Below are 21,298 nucleotides of genomic sequence, written 5' to 3'. Positions count from 1 at the left end.
ACCACTCTCACCCATACAAATCAAAGGACCGCCCTCATGAGCAAGAGTTCCCAACTCACTCAGGATTAAGGTCATGTCACCTATGGTTATCCTAGTGAAATGTAAGTCTCAAGTATGAATGGCATTATATAAAGAGACTAATCATTTCGTGCTTCGGTCTATACAAACTTTTTGTATAGGATAACCCTACTCATATGTCTCCACAAGAATGGTCAAGATCAAATCATTTGTAGCACTTTACAACACTTGTAACATCTACAAAGCTGGTCATATCCGTAGTGTCACAATGATAAGATATCCCTCTTTTATCCTTATACTATAGACCATTTAGGTTATTACTTAAGGCATGATCCATTTGTATGTCTCTACATACATGCTTAAGTTACATAAAATAACCTCGGATCTTAGTTTATTGGATTGAGTAAAAGCTTATAAAATAACACTTATTTTATTAATAACAATATGTTTAATGTTTACAAATTACGAGACTACCAGGAGATTAGGACACCAATCCCAACAGTTAGGTGTTGGAGAAGTTTGTAGTCCTAAAGATTGTCCATATCCATGTTCAGTATCAAATTGTGAGGTACATCTAGGTTCACTGTTCTTACCAAACCAAGTTTCACTTCGGTCATCCCCCAAGTTACATGACTCAATATGATCATCAAGTGAAGATATGGTATTGTTGATAAGCAAATTATTAATAAGTGAACGATCATTTATACATTAATATGTGATCGTTTATAAATGTTTATACGATTGTTTATAAATTACTATACGATTGTTGATAAATTACTATGCGATCGTTTATAATTTACTAAATGATCGTGTATAAATTACTACATGCTCGTATTGTAATTTATGAAGGATCGTCTATATTGTAACGAACGATCGTCTAGTAATTTATGAACGATCGTTTATATTGTAATGAATGATTGTGTATATATTACTATACGATTGTTCATTTAATGCTAAACGACACTTATTATGAAAGCGATATGGGACAAGAAATCGTAAAATATTACTTATATTCTATTCGTTTCTGAATCTAATGATGAAAGCAATCAACGAAGATGTTGGACTGAAACTCTGAGAGAAAACTACGAGAGAATAATGAGAGAATTTCGTGGGAAGTACAACAGAAAGTGAATAGTGAGAGTGATCTTCCATTCTCTTCATAACAATGTTATTCAATGTTATTGGTAGAATATTAGTTGGGAATAAATATTTTTGTGGAATGTTGGTGTTGTATTGAATGCACATTGAATGAAGGGTGGAAGAAATCGTTGAAGGAAGAAGAAATGTGGTATAGTTTGAGGAGTTTTAAAAACTTGGGATAATTTTAGAATTTCGCATGAGCAAATTATCGGTGATAGAAAAGTTTTTAGGAAGAAGTCATTGATATAAAAGTTTTTGGATTTTGGATCATTTATTGAAATTTTTTCGAATTAATTAAATGGTAATTAAGCTATATTACAAATATATATGCATACAGATATAGTGGGCTATCCTCCTCAGATTTTCTGGATCTTTGAATCATTATTTTTAATTAGGACTCGCTTCTTTCAAAAGAAAACTTGAGAGTCAATTATACGTACCTTTCTTATGTGATTTTTAATTTCAAATTTATAAAATATGGCGTCTCATAAAATCTCGAAAAAGCTGAAAATCCTCGTGCATGTCAGATTTTTTACACAGAATTAAAGATACTGATGGTGAAGTGATAGGCTGGCACTGAGATGCTTAAATATTTTCAAACATTATCAATATATTCTTCAAATTATTTAGTATTATATATAATTAAATTAAAATAAATTAAAACCCAAAAATGATTCAAGTGTTGTGTTGAATGTTGGGATTGTGTTATAAAGCTAAGATCCTTTTAGAACCCTTTGGATCACCAACTACAAGTTGGACGGTAACTCACTCCATATTTGATAGTAGTGATGCGTACAACTATTTATAATCTACAATTAAATATAGTAAATATGATTTAAAATCTTATTTATTATAGTATTTATTATTTCTCACTCGTTCTCTCTTCTATTTATTATTTTATACCCAAACAAAAATAGTTTATATCTCATACATAGATTATTATAATCCAAATTAAAATAGTTTACCTTTTAAATATTAATAATTGTAATTTATTGACTATAATAACAAATTTTACTAAAATAACTAACTCAGTCTCTCCAACACTTTGTAAATTATAAATATGAGAGCACTTGATTGGCCTCCTCCCTCCATGACACAATATATGGGCTCTGTGACATTAATTCCCAAAACACCAACAACACAAACTATATATTACTCATACATCCATATATATCATACTTTTGCTGTGAGTGAGTTGGAGAATATAATAATAATGTTTTCATGTCTACCTTTTGTAGCCATTTTCAAAACTTCACACATGACCACCTTACCCTATTGCTAGCTCAGAACTTATCTCAACCATTATTATTTATACAACACATCATATCCAAAATTTCTAATTAAATTATGCGATATTATTTTTATTAAATAGAACAAACTTTGATGAATAGTAATTTTTCAAATTAATTAGAATGTTTTTTTTTTAACAATATCTATAAACTTAAGTGACAGAAATTAGATTACTTGACGTTTTTCCAATGTCAACGTCAAGTAAAGGATATAAACTATTCGTGTCAAGTATAGTGTGATAATTTGACTCCGAAAAAACGTCAAGTAATATGTTTCTTGATACAATTTTCGTGTCAAGAAAGATAATACACTTGACATTGGTGGTATGTCAAATTTATTCGAGTGTCAAGTATAGTGTGACGTTTTTTATGTATCAAGTATATGTCTTTTTGTTTTTAAATTAAATACCCCAATCGATATTCTCATTTTCTGCCTTGTATTCCAACAATACAATTACATCAAATAAATAAACATTATACATTTAAGATATATCAACTCAATATATTCACTAAAAATCCATATGTTCAACTATGAACACTCCTCACAAATTACAACAATATTTCTCTTTCACATGTATATGCACAAAATAAAATCTCAACTATTGCTTTTGTATACAAAACTCAACTTTTAATAAATATAAAAGTGAAAAATTATTTAATAAATAACCTCTCACCAAAGTACATTATTTAATCTATACATTGAGCGTTAAAGTCTAAAGATCGAGAACTCAAGGTCAGACAAACCATGTTTAAGTAAGTCAACCTGCAAAATAGAATAAAGGGCGATAACTAGTTGACAAGTGATATATAAAGGGAGGAGGAATAAGATTAGATTGGTGAGATGGAATGTGGACCAAAGTGTGTGGGTGTGTAGAGAGATAGCAGGTAATGGGAATAAGTAGTAGTTATGATGATTTCATGTAGGTATGTGGAGTACTACTTGGAGAGAAGTGGACAATAAGGTTGTACCATAAAACCAATCCTACCACGCTTCATGTATACACATATATATTCTTCCTCAAATCCTCAATCCTTATCTTGTTCCGATGGCTACAACAAAATTGATGACACAAGAGTGTATAATCAAGTTAGAAGAAATAAGAGAAAAAAAATGTCATAAAAGTTTTTAAAAATGGAGATTTTTCATATTTTAAAAAATTTACGACATTTTTTCAATGTCACTAATCTATGACTATTATTGACGGTCGCAAGTCCATATAGAAAATAAAATAAAACCTAATTGTGTGTGTTATAATGTATATATGATTACCAAATCGAAGGGAAGCAACAAATCTAGGTCGAGACCAAAAGATTTATGGTTAGTAAATAATTAGAGACGAGAGATGATAACTTGTAGAAATACAAGTTATTGTTCTCTCAAAATTGGAATAAGTAGGATTTTTAGTGATGTAAATGAAAGAACCGGTGAAGGTCCTGAGCGGAAGCGGAGATTGATCCAAAATCCCAAATTTTACAAAAAATTATGCATTTAATTAAAATTACAACATGCTAATTATCATTTAAGAAAATAGATAAGAAGAATTTCTAAACCTTGAAGATCCAATCTTCACATATGATTCCTCTTCTCCAAAAAGTCAAGTACTCGAAACCCTAATTGGCTACCACCAATAAGAACCTCTTGTATTCTCGGTAGGAAAAGAGAATATCCAAGGAGTTTTGTAGGCTCTTAGGTTTTTTGAAGAGAGGGAAATTTGATAGGAGAATTGGAGAGGATGAGAGTTCTTTTCTAGAAAACCAAATTTTTGCAGAGAGGTATTCTATAAGGTCTCAATCTCTGTATTTTGTGAAGAAAAGTACAACCCATAACTACTACCATCAGTCATGTAGTGAGTTGAGAGAAAATAAAGGAGGCCTCCATTAATTCAAATAAAAATTAAAATAAAATAAATTAATTTAAATTTAAATAAAACTATTATATATATATATATATATATATATATATATATATATGACATTAAACATATAACATATAGTTTTACTTCTCTCATCAATGTTATTTAATATAAATCTCATTTATATTAAATTTAATTATATGAATCCAATTCACATAATTAATATTTGAATCATATTCAAATATTTATTTCCTCTCAAATAAACTTTATATTATAATGTAGCAAATACATTATAGTAATTATATCATATATAATTAAATTAAATTAATAATATCACATATAATTATTCTCTCAGTTAATTTGAACAATTCAAATTAATCCAAACTTGATTCTCATTTAATCCCTGTTGAACTATAGAGGGGATCCCATGGATCTATAGCGTGAAGTTTCAATGGTAATTGAATAATTAATTAAACTCATTTAATTAAATTATTCAACATCCATTAACTGTTGGGCACTACATTAAAGACCGACAGCTGCACTTTTCGCACTACAGATATATTTCTATGTCCATTGGATATAACCAGTCAATAGTGCAATGACCCTTCACAAATTTCTCGTAAGTACAACTAAGCCAAAATTACCTTTTTGCCCTTGTAGTTACATCTAACTCCTTAAGTACCACTGATCCTTCTAATGAACAATAAGTCATAATCCAACTATGACCAAACCCCTCTCAGGCCAGGAGAGGGTATGACACCACATTGTTTAAGCTCCAAAATCAGCCTTAATGAGAGCAATTTATCTACTTACCCTGACCTCGAGGAAGGAGTGAATTCCGTCTTGTGTAGTTGTGTTCCCAACTCCCCAATCAGAAAAATCCCCAAAATGGTAGGCTTGTTAAGTCGGCAATCTGACCACTCTCATCCATATAAATCAAAATACCGCCTTCATAGGCAACAGTTCAAAACTCATTCAGGATTCAGATCATGTCACCTATGGTCATCCTGGTGAAACGTAAGTCTCAATTATGATTGTCATATATAATAAGATTATCATTTTGTGGTCCTGTCTTACAAACTCCTTTTTATAGAATAACCCCGCTCACATATCTCCATATGAATGATTAGGATCATACCATTTATGGTACTTTACAACATTGTAACATCTATAAAGCGAGCAATATTCGTAGTGTCACCAGGATAAGATATCCAACCTTATCCATCTACTACAGACCATTTAGGTTATCACTTAAACATGATTCATCTGTATGTCTCTATATGCATGTTTAAGCTACAAAAGATAACCTTGGATATTAGTTTATTGGTTGTGGGTTTAATGCTACTAAATTTCAAATAAAAAATCTCATATTTTATTAAATAAATAAAATGTTTGTACAATAAAATTACAAACTATATGACTCTACGAGATTTAGGGCATCGACCCCAATAGTAAACGCATTCATTGCAAAGGAAAACATATGAAATTCTACATATGTGATAAACTCGTACAAAGTATCCTTTTAAGTAAAAGTTGCTTCACTAACGCACCTTAATGCAGGAATTAGAAAAATATGTCAAGTGTTGCAGACGAAGTTAACGCAATGGGTATGCATCCGAGACTACTCGACGCATGATAGATTCATTTGGCGTGTGCATTTTATGTCAAATCACAACTTATAGGTATGGGCATCTGACTGACAGTGTCTGATTGAATCAGAGTGGCAAGTGGCTATCTCAGGGTATGGAATTTAATGCAATCACATCATCAAGTAGTTGAGAGATTGTTTATATAAGGAGAAGTCACCTACAAGAAGGAGAGTTAGACAGTTATAATTTAGAACATAGACAGCCAATAGTTAGAACTTTTCATCTCTATCGATAGCAAGCAAGGAGCAAGGGGGACGATCACCATTTTTCCATCGTTGATAAAGAGGTGTTGTCGAAGAGAAGCTTGAGAGAGATATCTTCTTCAACTCCTCTACCAAGTTGGTCATAGTAAGCATTAAAAAAAGCCAAAGAGGACAAGAGATTGAACTTTGCGGCTTGACTTCTTCCTTTTTACTTTGCATTTCCATCCACTATTTCATTCAATTTAACTAAGATTGTTTGTATTAACACTTATTATCTTTAATTCAATCTTATTTTCGACCATTATTCACTTTTCCATCTGTTTACTTTCAAAGTTGTTTGTGTTTGTGAACTTTTTAGCTTGTTGAATGCATGTAATTTGTTGCTTGAATCTTCAGTAGATTGAAGTAAAATAGCGGTTAAGTCACTTAAGATAGTAGTTTAACTGCTGAACGTATCAAGTCAGGGCATAAAGTAATTTTAGAGATAGAATTGTTCATTTATGTTGTCTGTTCTTTGTAACTAACACATGCACCCTAAAGATAGGATTATGTATGGCATTCGCATCAAGAGATGTTGAAGATAACATGAACTAAAGAACAGATTTCCAATGCATAGCAAATACACTTGCATAGTAAACAAACATCTGTACCATCTCCATTCCATTATTATTGTGCTCATATAGGCTTATTTTCCTACTAGGAAATCAAAGCATACTATTTACACTTAAAGCCATTCATCCACGGATACCTTTTTACTTCTTAGAACTCATATTCCTCTTGCATACATGCCATTAGCTTAGAGTAAATAACCAACACCTAAAAGATATTAATTGGCGTGATTACCCGGAAACGATGCCATTTTTTACAGGCCTTAGACTTACATCGTTAATAAGTCTCAAATTTGTTCAAAAAAAAATTTGTATATACCGAACTATTCCTATTACTATTAAAATGTAACAATAGTGGTAAGTACAGGATCAAACCATAGAGAAACAAAGAATTAATTTCCTTTAAATTAAAATTGACTTTGGAAAAACAGTAAAAAGGGGATTTTGGTTTTTAGTTGACGTTTGAAAAATGCAAGAAAGATAAATTGCAAGGGATAAATGTAATAGTAATTGGCTCATCTAGTTCTCGGATCAAGTAACCATTCAATGTAATTTAAATCATCGATTTCTGCCAATTAATCATGTCATCAAATTATGCATACATAACTACCTAATTGATGTGAATTAACTAATCTCTAAAAAGGCTGACAATCAATTAATTTGAAATCAATCAAGTGTCCTAATTAATAATTAAGACTAGAAAGACCATGCCTAACTAACCTACATGTTCCTAGATTCAGTTGGGTTCTTTGCAGCCATAAAGAACTAGAAACACATGCATTAAGCTTTAGGATTCAACTATGTCGATTAACTGTTAGGAAAAGCCATGTTTAATTAACAAAATATTCTTCAAATCCAAATTAAACACGCAATGCAAAGATCCAAGGTCAGCCTATAAACCTAAGCATACACATTTAATCAATGCTACCAGGGTAAACTCAAAGCATGGACGATCTACTAGGATACGTGTGAGCTCGAGATTAACTAGCGGTAAAAATTGCAATCTTGATAGAGGCATCAATCCAACACACAAATGCAATTCGAAATCAAGATTCAAAGAAAACACAATTATGAATTAAAACATAAAATTAGGCAGAAAACTCAATAATTTACATTAATGCTCAATCCAATACCTAGATAGAAAGATTACCTCATCGATTCATAGACAAACCAACGAGATACGATCCAATACATGTTCTTAATCCAAAACCAAACTAAAAACTATCCTAATGATACTGAAAATAAAGAGAGAAAGGAAGAAAACAGAGCCTCTCTTCAGCCTCCATCGAAATTCAGCCTATCCCCATCAATTTTTGGCTCTCTCTCTAACCTAAATCATAAGAATTGCATTTATAGAAAAAGGGACAGTGTCGCGATGCTGTGTGAAGCGTTGCAACGTTGTTGCAACTGGTCTCGAGCGTCAGGCACAGAAGTCCAACGCTAGGCTGATACTCACTTGTGTGCGCGTGATGGTTTCTCCACCTTCAACATCGTAGCATTGCAATGCTACCCATTCTATCTTACAATGTTAGGCGATCATCAGGCTAATGCAAATCACGAGTGTCGCGACGTTGAAGCAGGGGCATTTTGGTCTTTTTTTATTCCTTTGAAGTCTGGATGCTCAAATCACCTCCAAATTGCTTCAAATTAACCTCGTTCAACTCAAAATCGTCAATTCTACCTCTCGATTGCTCGGTACCTACAAAAATAGAAAAATAAACACATAAAATCCAATAACGTGCTCGAATTAAGCTAGGAATAATAGCTCTTTTATAGAGCTATCAAACACCCTCAACTTAATTCTTGCTCGCCCCGAGCAAGGCAGAAACACACAATAAAAAAACATAAGATAATCAAAGATATGTTAACTCTAGATGCAAAGTTGTTACTCCAACCTCGATAGTAAAAAGGAATGAAATTTGTAATTAATCAAGAACAAAAATCAATTATGATCAATCGAAGAAGCACAAATTTAAGAATGGTTCTTACTCTATTCATGCATGAGTGAGCCTAGAGTTTTGCTAATTAAGTTTGCACAACCCAATAAAGTTTTGAAAGGTCCTCATCCCGTTTTTCCCCTACTTTGGTTCGGTTGTCAACCTCGAACATACCACACTTGCAAAAAGAGGGCAACGCTTAGACAAGGATGCCTAAACACATACATACAATACATAAAGGACATTTATTTTACCTAGAGAGTTAGCTTTCACACCCAACAACCAAGAATCTATCCACTCTTTTCTCGTGGGGCCCTAACTATTTTTTTTATAGGCACATCGACTAATGCCTCTTTTTTTTATTCTGCATTTTTTCTTATTCACAGTAGGCCCTATTTTATCCACTTTGTCTAGTTTTGCTCTACAAGCATGGTTACTCCTAAGTCAAAGGTGGACCTTTTGGGGTGATAACAGAAGTACAAACTAGATAACCCAATTCTAAGCATCAAGACTTTTAATTTTGCAAAATAAATGACTTAAGGATGCATGAGAGATAAGTTTTTTTTTTTAAATTTGGGCTAAAATCATGATCATGTTTTCCTAAAGTTCTTTCATGCAAATTTCATCACAAGAAGAGTGCATCATAAACTATCATGATAATAACATAGCAAACGAGCAAACAAAGCAAATAAGCACACAACATAGTATTGGGGTTGATGCCCTAAATCTTGTAAGGTCCTGTAGTTTGTAAACACTTGTATGAACAAACATTCCGTGATTTATTATAAATGATATTTTCACATTGTTTATAAAATATTTTATGTTTTAGTTGCATTAACCACAAATCAATAAACTAAGATCTATGGTATCGTTGTGATACCTTATCCTGGTGACACTATAAGTATGGCCCGCTTAAACATGTATGTGAAGACATACAAGTAGATCGTGCTTTAAGTGATAACCTAAATGGTCTGTAGTATATGGATAAGGTTGCCTTATCCATGGTGACACTACAAGTATGGCCCGCTTTGTAGGTGTTACAAATGTTGTAAGGTGCTACAAATGATCTGATCCTGATCATTCATGTATTAGACATGCGAGCGGGATATTCTATACAAAGGAGTTTGTATAAGACCGGACCACAAAATTTTTATTCTCGTTATATAACGCCGTTCATAATTGAGACCTTCATTTCACTAGGATGACCATAGATAACATGATTTTAATCCTGAGTGAGTTGTGAATTCCTGCCTATGAGGGTGGTCCTTTGATTTGCATGGGTGAGTGGCCAGATCACTGACTCAACAAGCCTATCATTTTGGGGATCCATCTGATTGGGGAATTAGAAACTCAGCTACACAGGATGGAATTCACTCATTCCCCAATGCAGGGGTAAATAGATAAATTACTCCCTTAAGGGTTGATCTCGAGTCTTGAACAATGTGGTGCCATACCCTCTTTTGGCCCGAGAGGGGTTTAGTCATAGTGGGACTATGATCTATTATTCATTAGAAGAATCAATGGTACTTAAGGAGTTAGATGTAACTACAGGGGCAAAACGGTAAATTGTCCCAGCTGTACTTACGAGAGATTTGTGAAGGGTCATTGTACTGTTGATTGGTTATATCCAATGGACACAGAAATATATCAGTAGTGCGAAGAATGCAGCTGTCGGTCTTTAGTGAAGTGCTCGACAGTTAATGGATGGTGGATAATGTGATTAAAGAGTTTAATCATTATTCATGTACCATTGGAGCTTCAAGCTACAGGTCCATAAGATCCCTTTGGTAGCTCAATGGATTTAAGTTGAGAATCAATTTTTGGGTTAATTTGAAATGTTCAAGTTAATAAGAGGGAATTTGATTATATATGTTATAATTAAATTAATTAAATTATATATGATTTAATTGATATAATGTATTTGATACATTATTGTTTGATTGAAGAAACTAATATTTGAATATGATTCAAATATATTTTCTATGAATAAGATTTATAGTCATTAAATTTAATATAAATATGACTTATATTAAATGCAATAAAATAGAGAAAAAGAACTATGGTTTATACATTGTATATGATACAATATTAAAACTATAGGTTATAAATATAATTGATGAGTTAGTTATCATATTTATTTATATTTATTAATTATTTGATAATTAAATTCATTTTCTCAATAACCACTCTTAGTGGGTAGTTATTTAGTTTTATGGCAAATTTGGAATAAAAATGATTTTTTATTTCAAAATCCAATATACAACTTATGTGATAAGCAATCGAGTAAGAGAGTCTTACTATACAATCACTTGAAAGCCTAAACGATCGAGTAGGAAGTCTATGCGATAGACTGGTTTTTTCTACACGATAGTGTTGTTGCCTATACATTCATCTTCCTCCTAAACTTCAATCTTCCCCTCTAACCAAAATAAGCAAGAGCCCACCGCTCCTGGATTTTCACACTGAGAATACTAAGGTATCTAAATGGTTGTGTCTGGTTAGTTCGAGGATTGAGTTGCTACTTGTTGCTAATCGAGGGAGATCGTCTTGTTTGACGTGTTGGTGAATGATCGAGGGATTATCTTGAAGAACGATTCTTCAAAGGTTAATATCTTATCCTTTATTTTTCATTTCGAAAGCATGCTGTAATTTAAGATTTGTGCATAATCTATTCTGTATGATTGTAAATGTATAAGTTCATTAACAATGAAGTTTGGACGATCCACTTCCACTCAAAGGTCCTCTATAATTAGAGTTCTTTCAATTGATATCAGAGCCAGGTTGTGTTCTGATTTCCAAATTCCATTGTTGTATTGAATTTCGTTTACAATTTTGGTGGGTTTTAACTTTCTGCAATGCTTTAAGTGTTAAGTGTTTGTAGATGTTTTGGGATAATTGTCTTTGTTTAATGCTTTCATTTACTTTTACAAAAGTCAATTTGTAAGGGCCCCTGCATTTTTGGGCATAATAACTTGCAATCGAGTTTGTATTCATTTGTGTTTTTTGAGTCATTCGTGAAGAAGCTTCAGACACAAAGAGTTGTTGTTCGCTTCGATGGAGAAGAAGAAACGATGGTCGTATCAAGTAGCTCAAGCTAGACGATCGTTTAGATTTGGTTATGTGTTTATGTAGAAATGTTCTACTCAATCGTGTAGCATTTGCTAAACAATCGCATAGCTAATGCTACACGATCGTGTAAAGAGTTCACTCGATCGTGTTGCGTTGGCCACATGATTACATAAACGCTCGAGGGTAAACGATCCCATAGTATTTGATTCTCGATGCTAGATGCGAGGAAATTAACTTGGTACTTAATTGAAAAAAATGTCACTTTATGATGACAGAAAGAATTGTTCTTAGGCATAAGGCTTCCAAAGCAAGGTTGGAAGTGGATGAAGCCAAGATTGATCTAATTGCAAAATTGCTCGCACCCGCGAACGTTAAGGACCTGAAGAGCTTTTTAGGCCATGCAGGCTTTTATAGAAGGTTTGTAAAAGGACTTACCCAAATCACACGTCTACGGAGCACATTATTAGAAGTGAACATGCCTTATGTATTCGATGAAGATTGCCAGTAGGCGTTTGAGACTTTAAGGTATGTGTTAATGAAGACCCGGATTATAAGCACTTTAGGTATAAGATTGTTCCTATCTCTATTAAACAATAACTCACATTGCTTAATGCGAGCAACCACTTACCCTCTCGAACAGTTAGTTGTTACTGATTTTACTCATAGACAAGCGTTGCATCGGCCTATAGACGGGTGTTGTTACAGCTTCACACTAAGAAAATAAGGTTTTCTCACACAATCACGCAACGCACACCTCTCGGTGGTTTGCTACATGCTTCATATCTCTAATCCATATGACTAAGTATGCGATACTCTAGCAATCTCACTAAGTGATGCCATGAAAGTTAAAGATGTTAAGCAAAGAAGATGAAATGGAATCGAAGGACACATAGAAATGTATTGAACACAAAATGTATTAATTCCTTAATCCCAAAATGTAGTGTGATACAATATGAGAAAAGAAGAGAAAATGAAATGACCAACTGGAAGTAATGACTTTCTTCCAGTGGATGTGTGTCAAGGCTGCCGGTGGTGCTATGGATGGGCGAAGGAGCTAACTCTCTCGAGATCTAGCTACGGTCGAAGGTTCCGGTCGTCACTCGGAATGGATAAAGGAGGTGAAGAACTCTCAGGCTTCTTCTCACGCATTTGTTTGGATCACAAGGACCCGCCCTAGGCGAACCTCAGGCGAAAACTTTGGATGATTTGAAATTCTGCTCATCGGCTTCTTTATATAAAGCCTGGATCATCGACAGCATTAATGGACTGCTCTGATTCTGAAATCCGACGCATTTAGTCCTTTCTGAATCTCTGTTGCTAACGGCGTGGTAAGTGAAATGTCAACATCATCTTTTGCTTTTCTCGAGATCTATATTGATGCATTCATTCCCCAACCTTGCGTTGATCCCATTAGTATGCGTTATCGTGTAGCCACAATCATGCAGTGACCGCATTCGTTTAATACTGCAACTCTACACGATGATCGCAATCGCTTTGATGAGTGCAACTCCCATGCGCTGGATGCTTGCGGCTGATTACCGCAACACCCATGCGTTGATCGAACGCATTCTCCTTTTCGATGGAGAGTTTCTCCACATGTGGTCGTCTATGCGGTGGTCCGACTTCTACGTTTGTGTCCACTTTCTGCGTTAGCTACAAAAATAGAACATTGAATGCATAATAAAGCATAATAATAGGTTAGTCGAGATTCATCATGCTGAACGATGCAAGCTCATTTTCTCATAAATTCCTAACATAATTGTCGCATATTCTGCTTAGCAGCCCTCATAATTTTAAATAAAAGGCCTAAGATGACATGCATTTCTGCATGTCATCAGTGTATTCACTCAGTTTGTGGATCAAGTTAGACTCGATTGGGTTCAAGGAGATGTTGGTCGTTTGTTGTGTTCGTGTTGTGTACCAGTCATTGCGTTCGAGTGTGCTATTCTTGGACGCTTGGAAATTGATTGAGAGATTCGTGAAGAATGGTTCTTCAAAGGTATGCATCCTCTATCCCTTGTATCATCTTAAAGCATGCTGTAATTTCTAGTTTTGCACAACCTGTTAGTTTCCGGTTAGACTGTAATTATTAGTGTTCGATTGGAATGGAATTTGGAACGATCCCTTCCACTGCTCATGGAAATCCTTGTGTTTGATTTCCTTCAATTGGTATCAGAGACAAGTTTGCTTGATATTCCAAATGTCACTTCTATTTTGAACTTCTTTTACAATTGTGGTGGGTTTTAATGTTTCTGCATTGTGTTTAAGTGTTAAATGCATTTTTGGATGTGTTGATGAATATTTACGGGATGATTGCCTCTGTTTAAATATTTCTTAAAAGTTTACAAAGTGTTAATTTGTAAGGGCCCCTGCGTTTTTAGGCATAATTAATAAGCAATCGAGTTTGTAATTCAAAGTGTTTGAGTTTGTTGAGTCGTTCGTGATGATGTTTCGAAGCATGTGAAGGAGCTCTTAATGAAGGGCATCCATGAGCGCATTTGGATCTTTCCGATTTCATCATGACCAAAATACAAAACACACATTCTAACAAACAGTTATGAACAATCACACTAATTAAAGGCATACTTTGAACAATAAAATTACAAGGAAAGAGTTCTAATACCAGTTGAAGACCCTCTTCAAGCTTTGAAACTCAGACGCAGCGGAAGACCTCTACGCAAACTTTATTGCCCAACAAACAACTTGGCTATAGCAGCATGATCGTCTACACGAACGGCAGCAACACGAACAATCACGAACAAGTGAACGCAGCGGGGACGACACCACCAAAATGGAACCCTTGATATTCTCGGAGTGAGAACCCAAAGTGTGGTCTTTGGTCAATTTGGTAGAGGTTGGAGAAGGAATAAATCATGCAGACAATAAGCAAGTAAGAGAGAAGAAGAGATATCGTATAGCCAAGTGCTTATCGTTTAGAAGAAGCTACATGATCATGTAGGTTTTACTAAGCGATCATTTAGTAAAAGTTAGACGATTGTTTAGAAAAAATCGGCACACTATGCAATCGTTTAGGAAAGCTAAGCGATCGTTTAGGGACTAGTGTGCGATCGTTTAGACGATGAGCGACTATTTTATAGGCTCTCAAACTATGCAATTGTAATATTTTCACACTGATGCCAATTTTTTTTATCTTTTGCAAAATGAAACAAATTTTAATTTTATTCATCGGTTACCCTAATCAAATGCGGCTACTCTCACTAACGCACACCCGAGAGAAATTTTAGGCCAATTATCATATAATTAACCAATTTAATAATTAATGAATATAATCATATTATATTCTTATTCTATAGTTTGATCTCACATATCTACTATAGTAATTTCTCCTCTACATGATATAAATCATATTTATATCTAATTTTCTCCAAAATAATGTATCTCATACATTTAGTCAATTATATCATATATAATCAACTAGTTCAATTATATCATATATAATCGAACTCCCTCTTGTCAATTTGAATATTTCAAACTGATCCAAATACTGATTCTCGACTTTATCCAAGCTACCCAGGGGACCTAATGGATCTGTGGCTCGAAGCTTCAATAGTCCGTGAATAGCTGACTAAACTCTTTAGCCACGAGATCCACCATTCGTTAACTGTCAGGCATTCCACTAAAGACCAACATACATGTTTAAGTTACATACAGATAACCAGGGATTTTATGTTTATTGGTTTGTGGTAAAGCAAATAAACATACAACTGAGCAAAAAACAAGATGTGAAGTAAATATCATATATTATACAACACAAGCATTCGTACAAACTGTTTACAAACTACAGAACACGAGACTTTTGGGCATCAACCTCAACAATCTCCCACTTGTCCTAAAGCGAAATGTGGTGTACATAAAACTAGTTCAAAACAATAAACTAGGGCATAAAAGCCCAGTACAAGAAAATCTCCCACTTACCCTAGTCTAGTTGCGGGCGATCCTGTAGACCCATGCTCCGTAGTTGACCCTTAAACACCGTAGCCGTGAGAGCCTTTGTAAACAGGTCAGCAACATTGTGCTCCAAGGCGATCTTCGTGACGATCATGTCCCCTTGATGCACTATCTCGTAGATCAGATGATACTTCCACTTTATGTGTTTGTCGTGCCGGTGACTCCACGACTCCTTGGAGTTTGCCACTGCCCCACTATTATCACAATATAGGGTAATGAGCCTAGACATATCTGGAACAACTTCCAGTTCTGTCAAGAACTTCCTGAGTCAGACGACCTCTTTAGCAGATCCACAAGCCGATATGTACTCCACCTCCATAGTGGAGTCGACAATACACCCCTGCTTAGTGCTTCACCACACTACAGCTCCTCCGTTAAGAGTAAAGACTGACCCTGATGTGGACTTGCGAGAGTCCTTATAAGTCTGAAATTCAGAATCTGTGTATTTAGTAAGGATCAAATCCCTAGAACCATACACGAGCATGTAGTCACTCGTTCTCCGAAGATACTTGAGGATGTTCTTCACTGCGGTCCAGTGACCCTGGCCTGGGTTAGATTGATACCTACTGACAATGCCTACAGCGTAGCAGATGTCTGGACGAGTACAGAGCATCGCATACATCAAACTGCCAACGGTAGACGCATATGGGACCCGTCTCATCTCCTCAACCTCTTAAGCCGTCTTAGGACACATATCCTTAGACAAAGTGACTCCATGTCTGAACGGCAGTAGGCCCCTCTCGGAGTCCTGCATCGAGTACTTGAGCAACATCTTGTCAATGTACGATGCCTGAGACAGTGCTAGCACTTTATTCTTACGCTACCGAAAGATCTGTATTCCTAGAATAAACTGAGCCGCTCCCAAATCTTTCATTTGGAATTGGGTCGCTAGCCAGTTCTTAACTACAGTCAATAGACCTACATCATTCCCAATGAGTAGTATATCGTCTACGTACAACACTAAGAAGACTACTGAAGCGTTGATGATCTTTTTGTAGACATAAGGTTCATCAACGTTTTGGTCAAAGCTATTCGACTTGATCACAGTATCAAACCGTATGTTCTAAGATCGAGACACCTGTTTCAACCCATAAATGGATAGATTCAATTTGCAAACTTTTTGCTCTTGACCTTGGGCTATGAATCCCTCGGGTTGCACCATGTAAATGGTCTCCTCAAGATTGCCATTTAGAAAGGTCGTCTTGGCGTCCATTTGCCAGATCTCATAATTATAATAAGCTACAATGGACAGGAGGTGCGGATCAACTTTAACATGACAACAGACGAGAAAGTCTCCTTATAGTCGACTCCCTCTACCTGGGTATAACCTTTTGCCACAAGTCGAGCCTTGAAGGTCTATACCTTCCCATCAGCACCCCGTTTGCGCTTGTAGATCCATTTGCAACCTATAGGTCTTACCCCATCAGGATGATCTACAAGATCCCATACTGAGTTGAAGTACATCGACTCCATCTCAAGATCCATGGCTTTGACCTATTCATCCCCGTTAACATCCTCCATTGCCTTCTGATAAGACAACAGATCCTTAACGTTACCATCTGCTATCATAGCAAGGATTTTCGTGAAACCCAAATAGCGAACGGGTGGGTTCACAACCCTCCCACTACGTCGAGGTTCCCTCAACTCTTGAGGTGGAACCGACCTACTAGATGAACTCCCATCAACAACTCTTGCTGTTGTTGCAGGCTCTTCAATATCTCTTGTTGAAGTTTCAGTAGTTTCATTGGAAAACTCATGCAACATGACTTTACTTCGTGGACTGTGCTCCCTTATATGATTCTCCTCCAGGAAAGTAGTGTTCGTTGAAACAAACACCCTATTTTCCGTCGAATCATAAAAATAACCCCCTCGTATACCTTTGGGGTAGCCTACAAAGAGGCATAACCTCGACCGTGGTTCCAACTTCTTGGGATTAGCCTCAAGCACATGTGCAAGGCAACCCTAAATGCGGAAGTGATGTAAACTAGCTTTACGCCCGTTCCACAACTCCAGAGGTGTTCTCATAAAACTCTTGGAGGGAACACAGTTGAGTACATATACCGCAGTCTCCACTGCAAAACCCTAAAACGAGTCCGGTAAGGAAGCGTAACTCATCATCGATCGAACCATGTCCAACAAGGTCCTATTTCTCCTCTCCGCTACACCATTTTTTTGAGGTGCTCGATGCTGAGAGTTGGGAAACGATTCCATGTTCTATCAAATAGTCCTAGAATGTCAAGTCCAAAAACTCTCCACCTCAATCCAATCGAAGTGTTTTAATCCATCTATCCAATGCGTTTTCAACTTCAGCCTTGAACTCTTTGAACTTTTCAAAGGATTCAGACTTCTGTTGCATAAGATAAACATACCCATACCTGGAGTAATCATCAGTAAAACTGATAAAATACTCATAGCCACCTCGGGCTCGAACATTCATAGGACCACAAAAGCCAGAATGTACTAACTCAAGAGGCTCCTTGGCTCTATAACCTTTTCCAGTAAAAGCTCATTTAGTCATCTTACCCTCAAGGCAAGACTCGCACACTGGTAAAGAATTTTCTTCTAACTCACTTAGAAGTCCATTCTTCACCAATCTCTCAATCCTATTGAGATTGATGTGCCCTAAACGTAGATGCCAAAGATAGGCATTTTCTTTTGGAGAAATATGTCGACGTTTTGACTGAGTTATGACAGTTTTAAACAATTCTGTGTTTTGGAGGGAATTAATGGCTAACGGCCTTAGCACATATAAATTAGATTCCAGATTTGCAGTACAAATAAAAACACCATCTTTATGAATAAATGCTTTATCCACATTAAAATAGATAGTATATTTACATTGAAATAAATACTTTACAGAAATTAGGTTCCTCTTAAGTTCGGGAACAATATATACATCATTCAAAACAAGAAACCTATTCTGTAAAGCTAACTGGAGCCCTCCCACTGCCACAGTTGAGACGACGTGCTCGGTGCCTACTCGCATCATCATCTCACCAGCCTCCAACTGTCGCCAAGGTCTAATCCCATGAAAAGAAGAACAAACATGGTTAGTGGCGCCCGAATCAATTATCTAAGTTGAATCACCATTCTCCACTAAACTGGTTTCAAGTACAAATAAATCATATTTAGCTTTATCGACCTTGGCCTTAGCCTTGGCCGCTTTCTTCTCTTTCAGATAGCGAAGACAGTTCCTCTTCCAGTGTCCATCTTGGTTGCAGTGGAAACACTTTCCCTTTTCAACCGGTGGATGCCTCCTTGGGGCGACAGACGAAGGGTTGCAGGCGCCTTCCCTTTTCACTTACCACCCTTCTTCTTCTTCCCATTTGCAGAGTTAGAAGTAGAAGGTGTAGACTTCGTTCCTGAGGTCGAACCTCTATGGAATGTCCTGAAGGATGAAGCAACATTTGTCTCACCCTTCTTTCTCTCCTTACTTTTCAGTAAAGATTGGTAGGTCTGCAACTCGTTGAGGAGAGTTGTAAGGTTATATTTCACTTTGTTAAGAATCACATTGCTAACAAAGTGCAGGAAGCTCTCGGGCAATGAATGCAGGATTATGCTAACCTTGCTGCCTTCATCGATGGTAGACCCATTCAATTCTGCCACATTGAAGTGGACCATCATGTTAAGCACATGTTCACGAACAGAGGTGCCTTCTTTCATTTTGGAGTTGAATATATATATTTAAGAGCCTCATGCATAAGCTGTTCAGACAGTTGTCCAATCATCCCTTGTAGGAACTCTATGATCTCACGCGCTGAGAACATAGGCTCATGTTTCTTGGCCAAGACTTCAGAAAGACTTGCCAAGATATAGGCTCGGGCCTTCTCATTTTCCCTTGTCCATCGCTCGTATGCCTCATGAATATTTCGAGCGACATTTGAAGCTGGAATAGAAGGACAGGCCTCCGTGAGAGCGAACATAAGATCCTTGATGTTTAGGATTGTCGTGATCATGTGTTTCCATGTTGTGAAATTGTCGGCAGTTAATTTTTTGGCGCTTAACAAAGCCAATGTGGCTATTGCCATTTTGAAAAAGAGTTGTTGCTAAAAATATGAACAAAACTTTATTAGATTTTTCTAAACCACTTTTAAACCAATCAGTTTTGCAAAACACTTTCAAGTACACTAAGTCATAGACTTCTATTTTGCAATGATGCCCAATTGAGGCAGAACAAATGTCATCGGTGGGGTGATCAGATGCCTCTTCGCTGGGATGAGACATTTTTAACCATTAGGCAGAACCAACTCTTCGAACTGAACCTAACAACCACCATTTTTCGGTCCATAACTGTTAACTTTTAACAATTCTGCGTAAGTGTGACCCCTCGCTTTCAGTGCCAGAGTCCCACCCTAATGAGCCCACCTTAGGGAAGAAGCAGATTAGGACAAGAGACTAAGTTACCTTATCCTCTTCCAGGAAATCAAATAAAGAAATGCGTAAAACTGCCATCCATTAGAGGGACACTCCAAAGGTGCCTTGAGGCGATACACAGTAACTTTATTCAACCCTATGAGGGAGACCGAGGGATATACTGTCGCACTTCCCGCTCCCACTTACTATGAACCCTCTCTCCATCCACCTTGATATTGACCTACCCAAATACCATTTATTAGGGGGACACGCCAAAGGTGCCTCAAGGCCGAGGGTAGATCTCACGGTGTGGACTATTTAGGAGAAACATAAAAGGTTTAAGTGAAGCATCTTATGCCCCAAGTACCTCCCACTGAATGTTCTACCTAGGGTTCATTAACCTAGAAAATCTGGCTATTGATTTTAGTCTAAGTCGTCTTTTTAATTCCTGCTCATAAACAACACTTGTGTATAAAACATGAACAAGTTCAAGTAGTCACATTTAAACACATTAATGGACTATCCTTAACTTGCAAGCATGCATCAAATCTATCTAATTCACTTTTCCAGGTAAGTTCCCAGGTAGGGGTGTTACGTTTCCATCAACTTAAATACCCCAGTCTAGACAGAACCTACCTTAGACAAAAGGTCCCTTATAGATAGATTTTCTATACTTTAACCTTTTATTAGCCAATTTAATCCTATTAAACTGATTAAAAAGATTAAAGTCTTATGGTTTCTAATCATATTAGAACCGTGATCTTAGGTCTAAATGATCCAAGTTTTAAACACTTTAAAACCATGAATCTAAGTGAGTATGCATGTCTTTCTTATTTCTTTTAGTTCTAATTTCTCTTTAACTTTTAAAAAGAAACTAGATGTGTTCAAATAACCTGACAACCTGAACAACCTGGAATACCCAACCCAAAATATAAGGGTTGGGTTGGGTTAGTTTTGTTTTTGGGTTGGGTTGGGTTAAACTTTTTCTATTTTTGTTGGGTTGGGTTGGGTTGGGTCATGGTTGACTAAAAAAAATTTTGTTTGACCCAACCCAACCCGAATTTTCTATATAAATAAAATATACTATATATATATTTCTCTTTGTTTAAAATTTGATTACTTTCTATTGATTAATTTGTGAATTTTAAATATTTTTATTTTAAAATTGTTATGATATTTGTATTTATTTGAAGTTTGCAATAAATATCTT

This window comes from Benincasa hispida, chromosome 5, assembly GCF_027475165.1.
Source record: "Benincasa hispida cultivar pf3 chromosome 5, pf3_genome.v1.1, whole genome shotgun sequence".
Lineage (NCBI taxonomy): Eukaryota > Viridiplantae > Streptophyta > Magnoliopsida > Cucurbitales > Cucurbitaceae > Benincasa > Benincasa hispida.
This window is presented reverse-complemented; position numbering follows the sequence as displayed.